This window comes from Polypterus senegalus, chromosome 3, assembly GCF_016835505.1.
Source record: "Polypterus senegalus isolate Bchr_013 chromosome 3, ASM1683550v1, whole genome shotgun sequence".
Lineage (NCBI taxonomy): Eukaryota > Metazoa > Chordata > Cladistia > Polypteriformes > Polypteridae > Polypterus > Polypterus senegalus.
The window spans coordinates 144,576,011-144,589,301 of NC_053156.1; the positions used below are offsets into that span (position 1 = coordinate 144,576,011).

Genomic DNA, 13,291 nt, shown 5'->3' on the forward strand with positions numbered 1-13,291 from the left:
TGAGACCTGTGAGCTTTTTCTCAATTATTTTATAAATAAAATTCAAGCCATTCATTCCAGTATTATTTTACCAGTTGTTGATCACTGTGGGACGACACCAGCCCCTCTAAGGCCAGTGCACAGCCAATTTACTTTCTTTCAACTTCTTTCTTCTTCTCAGCTATCTGATATAATCCTGCATATGAAACTTTCCAATTATCCGCTAGATATCCTACCCTCATGCCTATTTAAAGATACTTTCAGAGCTTTTAGTCCAATTGTTTTCACTATTATTAACAACTGTCTAAAATCTGGTATAATGCCAGACAAAACATTAAACATGCAATTGTTCAGCCTTTGCTGAAGAAGCCCACAGTTGATCCTAAAGCTCTTTCAAACTATAGGCCTATTTCTAAGCTCCCATTACTGTCCAAAATTATGGAGAAAGAGGTTTCTTTGCAGTTACCTTCATATCTGGAGGATAACAATGTATGTGATGTATTTCAGTGAAGTTTTAAAAAAACTTCATAGTACTGAATCAGCTTTGCTGAAGGTAACAAATGATATTCAATTAACTTTAGACTCTGGCTCTTCTGTAATCTTAGTCTTACTGGATCTCAGTGAGGCATTTGACACAGTGGACCATGGAGTTCTGTTAAAACGGCTTGAGGATGAAGAAGGCATTCAAGGCTGTGCATTGAAATTGTTTGAGTCCTACCTTAAAGGTAGATCTGTGTTTGTTAACATAGATGAGAACTTCTCTCAGCCAGCTCCTCTCACACATGGTGTCCCACAAGGTTCTATCCTTTTCTCCCCTTGTATTTTCCCTTTATCTGCTCCCCTTGAGGATTATCTTTTACAAACATGATGTCGCGTATCATTGTTATGCTGATAATAGACAGCTGTAACTCAAAGATAGTCCTGACATCACTTATTTTGTAAAAAAGCTATTTCTATTGAAATGCTTTGAGGATATTAAATATTGAATTGGGCAAAATTTCTTACATTTAAACAAAAATAAAACAGAGGTCATTATTTTTGGTCCTACCACATCTGCAGTTGAAATCGGCACTCAGTGAGGCTCCTTGGCAACAATTTCTCAGTTGCTGCTCCTAGGCTTCTGCATGATTGTTTGCATTGTGTTTGTTTTAATAGTTCTTTGTATAGAACTTTGGCACAACTTCGGTTGATTTAAATGTGCTTTTATAAATAAATAATCTAAATAATCTAATCTAATCTACTTTTTACCAAGCAATACTGCACACCTGTAATATTATCTTTTGCTATTTGATTATTATCTTATTCAACAATTTTGAACTTTGTTTTGTCTGAAATTGGTGCAGAACTCCTACAGCATTTTTCTTGTTCTCATTTTCTATTGTTTTGCAGTGGATGTAGACAGGTTGATCTGAATGCATATTTTAAAACGTCCTGTAACAGATTATGGACTTTACTGTAGGTGCCACGCTAAGTTATATAATGGTTTTTAAAGTATTTAGATAATTGGTAATGTAGGCTTCTAAAAGAAGACACTGTGGCACAAAGGTTGCTATGGCTATAATAATCTCTTTATATCCTCCATGCCTCCTTGTGTTTTCTCTGGGTTCTCCTAAAGTCCTATCCTAAAGTCAGTTTCATTGGAGACTCTGAATTCACACAGTGTGTGAATGGAAACACTTAGGAAGAACCTGAAGGCAGCACAGTCATTAAACCTTTTCCCGTTTTTACTCTCAGAGATGAAAGCCAGCTTCTGAACAAGGACCACTGCCTCCTCCCTTCTGGTAATTCTATCTTAAAAAGCCACCAGTGCCCATACATGAAGGATCACTTCCCTGATCAGATGAAGACCATGAAGGGTTTCAGTCTAAAGTGATTGTCACAAATACTTGAAAAAAATATAAAACATGGTTATCCAGCTTGGAACCCTAGTTGTTTTTCATGTGTTCATCCTACTGTGGGTGTTGGGAAAGAAAGAATAACAGGCAACAATGTACCATCGCCACTTTAGAAATTTTCAAAAACCTTTATAAGTTTCGTAGATGGTTTCTGCAGTTGCTAATTGTGCCATATGGCCTAACTGAGTTTTAATTTTAAATGTTCACCTTTAATTGTCAACATTCAAATCACATCTCATGAAGTAAGTGTACATTTTCAAATTTTTAAACAGTTCACATCTTGAAGAGCATAGTGAATGTCATGTTTTTATTCTAACCTCCTCCTTCTTTATTACTTGGAGAAGAGAATGTTGCATTGGAACATAACCCAGGTATTTTAAAATTCTTCAAGGCACCAATATGGTTGCATGAGCAGAATTCTTTATGTTAATATTAAATCACAAACTCATGGACAGCCATGATAATTAAGACCTGGCTTAAGAAGGAATACTGGAAGTACTTCTTCACATAAAGGATAGTGGGAATCTAGAACAAACTACCAGGTCTTATAGTTAAAGCAATAACTGGATGAAATAATTGAGACAGCCTAAATATTAGTGAGCTGATGATCCTGATGGCCTCAATGGCCTCATCTCATTTGTCAAACCATTCTTATGTCTTCTGTTTTACTTAGAACAGATGTTCTTTTCCAATTAATATAAAAAATCCTGGTTTGTCTATTTTTCATAGGAATGTGACTACATTTTGATTCATTTTGCGTTGCCTTGGTTATTCGAGCCTGCCTCCAAATCACTTTGGGATCTTGAGCAAGTTATATAATCCACCTATGCTCTTACTGTAAATATATGTCTGTAAAATGGTTACAATATTTTTGTACTTATCAAGTGATCTGGCAAGCTGTTTGCTATAGAAAAGTTACTACATATAACAAACATTACTTATTTATTTGTTTGTTTGTTGATGATCAAAGCATTACAAACAATCCTGAAAATCATGACAACTATCGCAGAATACATAATAAAATTTTGAAAAAAAACCCACATTTTTTAAAAAGGCCCTTCATAAGCAGTGTTATTTGATCACTGGAGGAATCCTTATTAGGTTTGGAGAACACCCTTCTCACATTATACTATATATATGTTAACATTTTCATTACTGTGCCAATTTCATATATTTGTAGGGGCACATGATTGATTAAAGAGCAATAAACCTCCATTTATTGGAGAGCAGCACATTCAGTGAACAGGAACTGACTTCATTTTGCAATGCATTGTGTTGTAGTAGCGTATACAGTTATTCACTATTTTGCCCTTTTTCTTCCTCCACACTTAACGTATATTTCCATCTTGGATGACAAAACCATCTTCAAACAAAACAATTCATTTAAGTGACCACCAGGCGCCTGGCGTATGAATATCTATAACTTCATCATATAATTGGATGAAAAGTGATTTTTACTCTGGGCTCTAAATAGTTCCATTCTTTGGCACTTGCAGGTAGCGTCTTCTCTGAGCACAGTACTTTACTGTTAGTCTTTATGATAGATATTGACGTAGCAATGTCTGGACTGCTGAAGTCATACAAGAAATAGTTTGTCTGCACTAGTAGGACTGATTTGTTTGTGTTCTCTCCATTGGTTGATACTTAATTTCTCTTTTTTTTAAACCAAGCTTTGAATTTAGTAGTTTTTCTTTTGTCAAATTGAAAATAAATACATTTTGGTAAACAGTAGAAAGTAGAAAACATATTTGGGATATATACTTCTTATTGCAGTAGTGCTTGATGGTCATGACATTTCATTTTCTAACCCACTTAACCCTCATCTCCTTTACAGTATTATTCTTATTATATTTAAAATTCATAATAATGATTTATAGCAAGGAAACCCAGTCAGACTGACATACTATGGTATCCCGTTTAGGATATGCTCCTACTATCATTGTTATTCTGTTATATACAGTACTATTGCTGGTATTTTGGATTAAGCATCTTGTTTAAGTTTCAGAGTTAATGTGGCTCTCCAAGCACACGCGTCATTCTCATACACTGTGATCAGAAAGGGTGTTTTTATGGAAATTCTATGCCACCATATATCTCCTGAGCTATGCACTCAGTTGATGTAGAAGCTAGAGCAAATTGATCCGTAGATTATTTTATAAAGCCTCTATAACGGATGGAGAGTATTACACCAATAATACATTTGGGGGCACTGCTGCAAGTTTGAAAATAATAAAGATTTTGCAAAACTAAGGAAAATTATTAATATGAGGAGTCTTGAAAAATTAGTTAACTTATTTGAATCAGAGAAATGTTTTTATTGTTTATATTCAAATTGCTAACTTATTACATGCAGCACTGATCCCAACTAGACATGTTAGGTATAACCATATACCTGCTGTTCTTAAATCACAATAATCATTTCTTTGATCATTTGGAAGTCAATACTAAATTACTTCTCCAGAGATATAAAATTCTAAATGGTTTAGCCTACCTTATCGCAGTCAAAAATTAATGCCCATACTGTAAAGTACTGTTGCCCCAAATCATGACTCACTTTTGGCCCAGAAGATGTTCTCTAAAAAAATAACAAAAATTAAATTAGTGCTTGCTATGAGTACACGCCATTTTCTTTGCAATCTTGAAGTCTACTAGGGGTCAATATTCATGCTTTACTTCTCCAAGTTATTTGAAAGAATTTTGCTAAGACACATCATAAATGCAGAAATGGAGCATGTGCATTGCGTGTGTAAATCAATGTAATGAGCAACACCCTCCCCACCACAGCATTTTCCATGTTTTTATGTATTGGAATAGCCAATCCTAATTAAGCTCCAAATTTTTGAAATACCAAAGTAGAAAACTAAGAAGGACTGATGTTTGAACTCCACTCTCACTTCGCTTCTACACATCACCAACATCAGTTCTACCTACACCACTAAAATTATTTTCAGCACTGCAAAGGATCAGTAGAACTTAGCGTCAAGAATGCAGGCACATATCTAATACTGCAAAAAAAGGGCCTGAACAGAATGCAGAAGTTGCCATTGATCCCCCCATACTCTGGAAACATCTATTACAAGATACAATGGAGTATACAATCACAAGCTTTTGCCACATCTGGATAGCACATGTAGACAGTACTGGATAGTTCACAGATCCACAATGAAGAGAGAACCTACATTGTTTCTCCTGAATCTGAGGTTTGACAATCAGATGTAGTCTCCATTCCAGTAATCCATCTTAGTCATAGTAATCCTGTTTAGGCTTTCCCAGTGTGGATGAGGAGGGTTGTCCCTCAATAATAAGGACACACTCTCTTGTCCCCCTTGTTTTTAAAATGGGAACTACCACCTTAACCTACCAGTCCTGAGGAGCAATTCCCACCTTCCATGCATCATTCAAGAAGTGTGTTAGCCATAGGATTCTCACAATAACAAGTGCTTCCAGCCAGATCAAATCCTATGCAACCCTGTGACCTTGAAACTATGGAGCTTTTTAATCATTCATTTCTGTAAACATAGGTACAGAGATTAACCCAAGCCACATGTAGTGCTTTTGGCAATAACTCCTTCAACAAAACAATGTAAATAATATAGCATAATATAGTGGTTAAACCTCACTATCTCTCAGCATGTGAGCACTGATTTAGTTCCCAGGGGAGCTGGCTTCCCGTGGCCTGTACATTTTTTTTGAAAGATATGTACAGTAATAGGCTATTTACTAACTCTAAATTTGGTCATTATGTACAAGACTGTGCTGGATTGGAGTTCAGTCCACCATTATTTCTTATCTTGAATTTGATGCTTTTGGAATAGACTTTACCTCTCTGCTACCTTGTAATAAATAAATTAAGCAGAAATTGAATAGAAGGGTAAAGGTAACTTCTAAATGTTTCTGCTGCAGATTCTTCACATGTGACATTGATTGTGATGCTAGCTAAGTGATTAACTATATTTGGCTAACAACCATATTATTCAAGTTTCTGAATCAGTGTTCATAATACTATTACTTTCTTTGGGAATGTGTCTTGTATAAGTGTAGCCAAAACTTTACTTCTCTTTGTACCTAATGGCAATGAATTTATGGAATTTCCAGTATCCTAGACTTTAAAGACATGCCTTACAAAGCTGTTACAATAGTAGCAGGTTTTCATGTATTACTGTGAGTTACAAATTTACTGTGACTTACAGAGAATAGGTTAAAATAAACGAGAGATTGATCAAGTAAATGGATACAATGATGGTGTCTGCCTTGAACTCAACATACAACAATAATAAAAAGAATGGCATGTAATGTGTTTTGAAACCCACTGTCTTTGCACTAGCTGTCTATTACTGTGTTTTAATGGACTCTGATAAAACACTTGCCTTCTACCATCTTTCTTTTCAGAGTAAAATATTGAGAGATGAGCCGCCCACTTTTTGATCTTGTAGAAATAAATTTTACAGGATGAACTGACATTCTGCTTATCAGTTCACTGCTTGTTGACAAGGTTAACGACTGAATTTTTTAAAGCTAGTTATCAACATACCCCTAAAATATGCTGTTATTTTTAATATTTAAATAGTTCTGACTAATATATTTCTGCTAAAATTTAAAGTTATGTCTATTATGTCTTTTGGATTTAACAGAATTCTAGTTCTTTTTAAGTCTTCTGTCACTTTGACAAGCTGATATATAGCTACAGAAAACAGACACAGAAAATGAAAGTGGTGATTAATCACAAGGATGTACAGTATAAAAACCAATGAAATCAAAATAGTGTATTGCAAAATCCATGCCACACATTATAAGTGACTATGACCTGGAACCCAAAAATTCCCAGAATTGTTAAAAAAATCCTTTATTATACAACTTACAGCATATTCCATTTTAGTCACTTTCAAAATACTCTCCTTAAGATGCAATACACATTTCACAGTGCTTCTTCCAATCCTGAAAACATTTCTGCACTCATCTTTTTTTTACAGTGTCTACAGCCTCCTGCAGTTTTTTTCCTGGATTTCTTCCACGGTAGCAAATCGTCTTTCTTTCAGTCTCAGTTTTAATTTGAGGAACAAACACCGAGAACGAGATCTGACGAATGTGGGGGATGCAAAGCAACAGCCACTGGTTTTTGACCAAAAACTATTTGGTTGACAACACATTGTGTACTGGTGAGCTGTCATGGGTAAAATGCAGTTTTGCGTGTGCTACAGTTCCAGATGTTTTTTCTTGATATTTTCCCACAGACATCTCAGCATTTCAATGTAATGTTGTCAATTTACAGCCTGCTCATGACAAACAAAGTTATTCTTAACAACTTCCTAAATGAAGAGAAACACGATCACCATTGTCTTTATATTTGAGACCTGATTGTGCCTTAACTTCAGCTTTGAAAAGTCACACACACAATTGAAAAATTTATGTCAGAAATATAAACTCAATCAGATCAGCACAATGCCACTTGGTGGACTGATTAACAAAACTGTATACATACAATTACTAGCGGCATAGTCGATACCTACACTCTACTCCCGTGCTTATGACCTATTATAGGAATTTTTGAATCACCCCTCGTAATGTCTCTGTCATAAAGAATATTGCTGTGGCCATAAAGAACAATACCAAAAAAGTCAGAACCTATAAGAAAAAACAAATGCAAATGACACAACAATGATGTTGCAAAAATGAATTTAGAAATAAATAAAAAGAAGAAAAATAATAATAAAAATAAAAAACTTTCATAGATTGAAGTTAAGTGTTACCAAATGCCATAATGATACCAGTGACCTCTACTTTAACCTGAAGCAAATACAATGTACTTGCTTTGTTAATGTCATAGAGAAGTTTCAAGTCTTGCACAGACTGAACTGCTTAAATCTGTAGCAACAGGACGTTCACCTCATTACTTGAATGTGTGGTAATTTTAGTGTCAGGAATGTGATTACATCATGTATATAAAGAATTTTATAGAAAAAGGTTTCAGTCAGATCTACTATAAGTGTAAAAGGAATGAAAAGTTTGTTCCAGCATGTCATTAAAAAGTATGACATTTTAGACTTAAAAATGTTATGTACTATAGCTTGAATACCTCATTTTTTAGAAAGTCCTTTAAAGCACCTTTTCATAATACATGGTCAGTTTTTTCAGATGATATTTACATTATAGTTGCCTTTACTTCACATGGGACAATGGTATAGTCCTTTGCTCTTATTACTATAGGTTCAACTGCATGTTTCATTTTATTTTCAGTTTCATTCAATTTTTGTCTTCTTTGTCATCTACATTAGAGACACTTTGTGTTGTTTTTTTCAACTAGTTCTGTAACATTCCTATTTTTTTTTAATTCTTCTAGATTCTCGGTGCTTTCAAGTGTCAGTTTCTAAGAATAAACTGGCATGTATCATTTTCATCCCATCATAATTTTTTCATGCTCTCACTCCAATAAAACAAACCCACAATTCTTTCAGAATATCACCACATTTTTTAATTACATTTGTTCTTTTTTAGTCAGCAGCTTCTTAATAATTGGGACAGATTCCAAATCTTTAGAATTTGTTTTCCTAGAAGAAATTATTCCATCGTTTGATGTGTTGCTTTTTCCTTATTATTCACTTTCAGTCAGGCTAGATGGATTTGCATATGTCTGGTTCTCATGCCTTATTCAGATTCTATTAGGCGAAACTTTCTTCTGTATCATTTTAAAATATATGTTAGATTTAACTACATATTTTTCATTTTTTTTCTCAATCAAAATGTATTCTTTTATTAAGAAACTATTTCAACAGTACATGCATTAAATGAAGGGAAATCATCTTCATTTCTAACCATGCACAGTAGTTCCATAGATGTTTAGCATGGTTATCATTTACTACTAAATCCATGTATTCATTCTATTCATAACCCATTGATACAAATCAATCTGGAAATCTTATTCATTCATCAGTTTATTTTACAGTGGTTACTTCTTTTTGCATATTACAGTCTTACATGAAATGCCCTATCATAAAAGAAACCAAACATTAGTAAATTGTTTTTTATAACATTTCCTCTCCTTTTCTGAACATCTGAGTAATTTGCTTCATTGATTCTATTAATTGTCACCTTAGTATTTCTTGTTTAATTTTGACCATGCCACAGAACCAAAGTTTACATTGAGAATAACTGTGAAGTGTGATGGTGAATCTCTTTGTGCATTGCTTACTTTTGATTTCACTGCTATCTTTGCCACATTAGTAGTGGTTGTAGTACTAATACAGCAGAAAAAGTACTGTCACTTGTACGGAGTACAATAAAATTTTTACTTTCATGTTCAACCAACATGCAACACAATTCACAAATGCGCTTTCACCATCTGGGAAAAGTACACCTTCTACACCTGTATATGTTCTTATGTCAGGGCACATGCCTTTGTATCAGGTTTGTGTATTGCCTGTGACTTGTAATGTCTCTCAAAGCCCAGTGTTTAGTTATTGGCACTTAAAAAGTACAAATTTCCATCAACAATCTTCTTTAATGAAAATTAATTCATGTTCAGATCATACATAGAGTCCCTAGATGAAGTTTAAATAGGATAAATTCATCTCCTCTGTCTCAGTAACATTAGTCCTTGAACGAATGCATACAACCTTCCTCAAAATGGCAACAGTATAGAATGATTCCTTATGGTCTTAGAAAGCTTCTCTCTTCCCTTCTTAATATTTTGCCCTGTCCAACTCTTCCCTGATCCTATTTAAAATACTGTTCTTTTCCAGCTTAAAAACACTGGAAAATTAAGATGTTTTCTAAATATTGAGAGGAGAGAGATTAGGAGCATGTGCCGATAGCTTGTTGCCGCACCCACCCCACAACAAACCACCTGGATCAGGACTAAACTGGAATAGTGTGATTATTTTTTTTTTTTTAAGGTGGCTGGAGTCACAATCCTGCCACCAACCACCAAGTTTTTCCTATAAATTAGAGGGCCTGCTTGAAAAGCTGGATGCAGATTAACATCATACCCAGGATTCAGCAATTGCAGAGTAAGGGCCTTGCACAAAGGCCCAATGGAGTACAGTCACTTCTGGCGTTTATGGGATTCAAACTGGCAACCTTCCTATTGCCACTCTGCCCTAAATATTCAGTACACTGAGAAACTAATTCATGCATTTATGTCTAAAGGGATTGACTACTGCAATATTTTATTCACAAGCTGTTCAAACCATTCTATATGTAGCTTTCAGTTCATTCAAAATATTACTGCAATAACCATTACAAGAACTAGAAAGTACAACCATATAACTCCCAATTCTTAAGACTTTAGGTTGGCTTCAGTTAAGAGGAAGGCTGATTTCAAAATCTTTCATCTTACATATAAAGCTTTAAAAGGTCTTGGCCCTACTTACATATCTGAACTTATCATTAAATACAAACCATGCACTATCATCACAGGAGGCTGGTCTACTAAATATTCATAATAAAATGAATACAACAACACTGGTAGGTTGAGCTTTTAATGGAATGATCTGCCTGCTTGTGTAATAGATGTCTCATCAATTCCAGTTTTTAGGTCCAGGCTGAAGACTCACAACTTTAGTCTAGCATACCCTAATTACAGCTGCTGATTAGCTGTATATGGTGCATCTCTGCTTGCTAGTCATGTGTACAAAATATAAGTATTACAATAATTCAGAACAGTTACTAACCCTCAGTTTTTCATTTTATTCTGTTGGTTCTCTGCTGTGTACGTCCAAACTGTTTTCCTGTCTAGGGAAAGACATCCAAGATACTGGGAGCCTTGGGATCCAAGAATTAAACAATTTTGTCTTATTTGACTTCCCAACACAAAGATATCTTATACCTAAACTGTCCAAAAAGGGGGTAGGTAGATATTTAGCCTAGATTTTCAAAACTGTGGCAGTGTCTAACTTTGCCTGCCATTATGCATTTTAAACTAAACACAGACCTCCTGGAGGCTTATTTTCTCCAGGTATACTGCTAACTGTAGTTCTTGTTTTCTTTCCTATGTTGTCAATATGGCATATTTTAACCAAATTAACAAATAAATATTTTTAGGATCCCTTTTAACTATGTCTAACCTCTTTTCATATGCATGCTTTATGTAATTTGTAATTTTTATTTCACACAGACAATGAAATGAATTGAAATGCTTTGGTTTTGTACTTGACAGCCTCTTAAATCTGGTGTCACATGTCTCCACTTTAGTAAAGTCTTCATTGTGACACTTGTGTAATATCATCAATCCATATGTAATTGCGAAGTCCATTGTCAATTCTTTATCAGTTCTTTTCTGCTCTCTTCTGAAGATTTTCTTAATGAAATATCAAAAATAATATATTTAAAATAATATTTTTACTGTATATTAATTCCTGCACTCAGCGAAGAGCACTATACATTCATAAACTGAATTACTAAGTCAGGCCAAAAGCAATGATAATGTTGACAAGCTCAACTACACCGCCTTATTGTTAGATGTAGAATCAGCTTTAAAACTACATTATAAATCTACAAAGCTGACAAAATCAATAACCTAGAATAACTTTCTGGACTTCTTTCATCTAGGAACCTTTAAGATAACTGAAATTGGTGGATTCTGCCTTATTGCAAGCTCTGCTCTTGTCCACATGAGTTTTGTTCCAATATTCTAGTTCCCTCTCATATCCCTGAGGTTTATATATTTAACTGAATATTATAAACTTAAATGTTGCTGAAAACCTTACATCATTGATTAAGCAATCTGATTCCAAGCTGACTTTTTTTTATTTTGTAATTTCCTGCAGCATTTCGTTCTTACTCAATGGTGATCTAACTTTGAGACAATCCCAACATATCAGGCATTCATATATTACTGTTTTTAATTAATTTTATAAAAATGTCCTTTTTAAAGCAACAGCAAAATTGATCCATTATTGCAAAACTTTAAACACCTACCAACCTGGGAAATCTCTCAGTAAAGTAGGTTGCAATCTCTTTAATAATTAATTTAAATTTTTAAATTAACGTAAAAATTTTTGCTGATCATCTAATTGTCCTCAGCTTCAAATCCAGTATTCCAGACATGGCTTTGTATAAATGTATTTTTAGTTGTGGAAAACATATTTCTTTATCTTAACACAAAAATAACATGTTGACAAACTCATCTAAAGTAGAAAATTTAATGCAGACATGATGCAAAAAGACAAAAGAAATAAAACATCAAACAAGCTTGTAGTTCCATTATCTAGGCAATTATTAAATATCATTGAGTTATCTATTTCAAAATTATATGCTTACTTGTTCAAGATGAAACGTGTTCTGTAGTGGATAGTGTCCTATAGTACAGGGTGGTCCAGATCTAATTATGCCATTTTCATTATACTATAACTTATTAAGTTTATTACTCCAAACCTGTATCCAACTGAATTGAGGACAAGTGGGACATTACATGGAAAATCAGTGAATTAATTCAATGTAAGTCTTTTTCACTGTGAATTTGCTAGATGTGCAGGTTGTCTTTTTGCTTAACATTTCACTGAAAATTCACCATGCCACCAGCTTAGTCAAACTTTTTTTTTCCCAGCACCCCATGATGTTTTGTAAGGCCAGTGTGCCATAACAAACCTGGCACAGCCATGTTTGATGGGAATGTCACTGCATGATCTGCAGTACTTGCCTGATTTGCGTCATGCATGTGCAGATCTTTCACACATGCATACTGTAAGTGTACTCTACTTTACACTTTATGGTGCTGCCCAATCTGCTTTGTGCATGCAAGAATAAATTTAGAGTTTATACACGCCTGCATGACATCACAACATGGGTGGGGTCAATGCTGTTTTTTTGATTTTGAGAGAAAACACTTTTCAAAAAAGTCCCTCCTTTGCTATTTCAAAAGATCTCTTTATATATATATATATATATATATATATATATATATATATATATATATATATATATATATATATATATATATCTTTGTTTTGCTTGAGAACATAGTATCTGCAAGTAAAGAAAAAAAAGCCTGCATCTTTCTGTTGCTAATAAGACTCCATGAAGGTTTACCACATCTAGGTTGTACAATTCTATGTATCATTTTAAACTTGCTGTTATTTGTTTTAATGCAAATAAATATAGTTTTGAATGAAGGTTTAAAGCTAAGTATCACTACCTGACTACTTTTAGAGGGTGGAGTGGATAGATTGTGCATTCATTGTCTAGCATGCGTTTCCTTAAAGGCATGAGAGGGCACGCTTGTCAAGGCCTCTATTGGTTTTAAACAGGGCAAAATTAAAGGATTGAAGGTTATGACAGCTCCAGTCAGCAAGGAGCCATAGAGGTCTCTAGGATGCAACGGATGCACAGAAGGTGAGACAGGTAAGAGATAACAGTAGCATAACTAATTCTGACATTTCCTTCATATTCCCCCATCTAGAAAAGAACCAAAGATGTTACCTGTT

General features: G+C 34.3%; 1 long non-coding RNA gene across 3 annotated transcripts in view; it reads right to left on the minus strand.

The window, feature by feature from the left end:
• The window catches only part of LOC120525597, a 141,660-nt gene that overhangs the window by 66,855 nt on the left and 61,514 nt on the right, over positions 1–13,291 (minus strand). For all 3 annotated transcript variants that reach the window (XR_005632977.1, XR_005632979.1, XR_005632978.1), the window contains exon 2: positions 4,366–4,449. This is a non-coding gene — a long non-coding RNA (uncharacterized LOC120525597). The remainder of the gene's footprint in view (positions 1–4,365; positions 4,450–13,291) is intronic.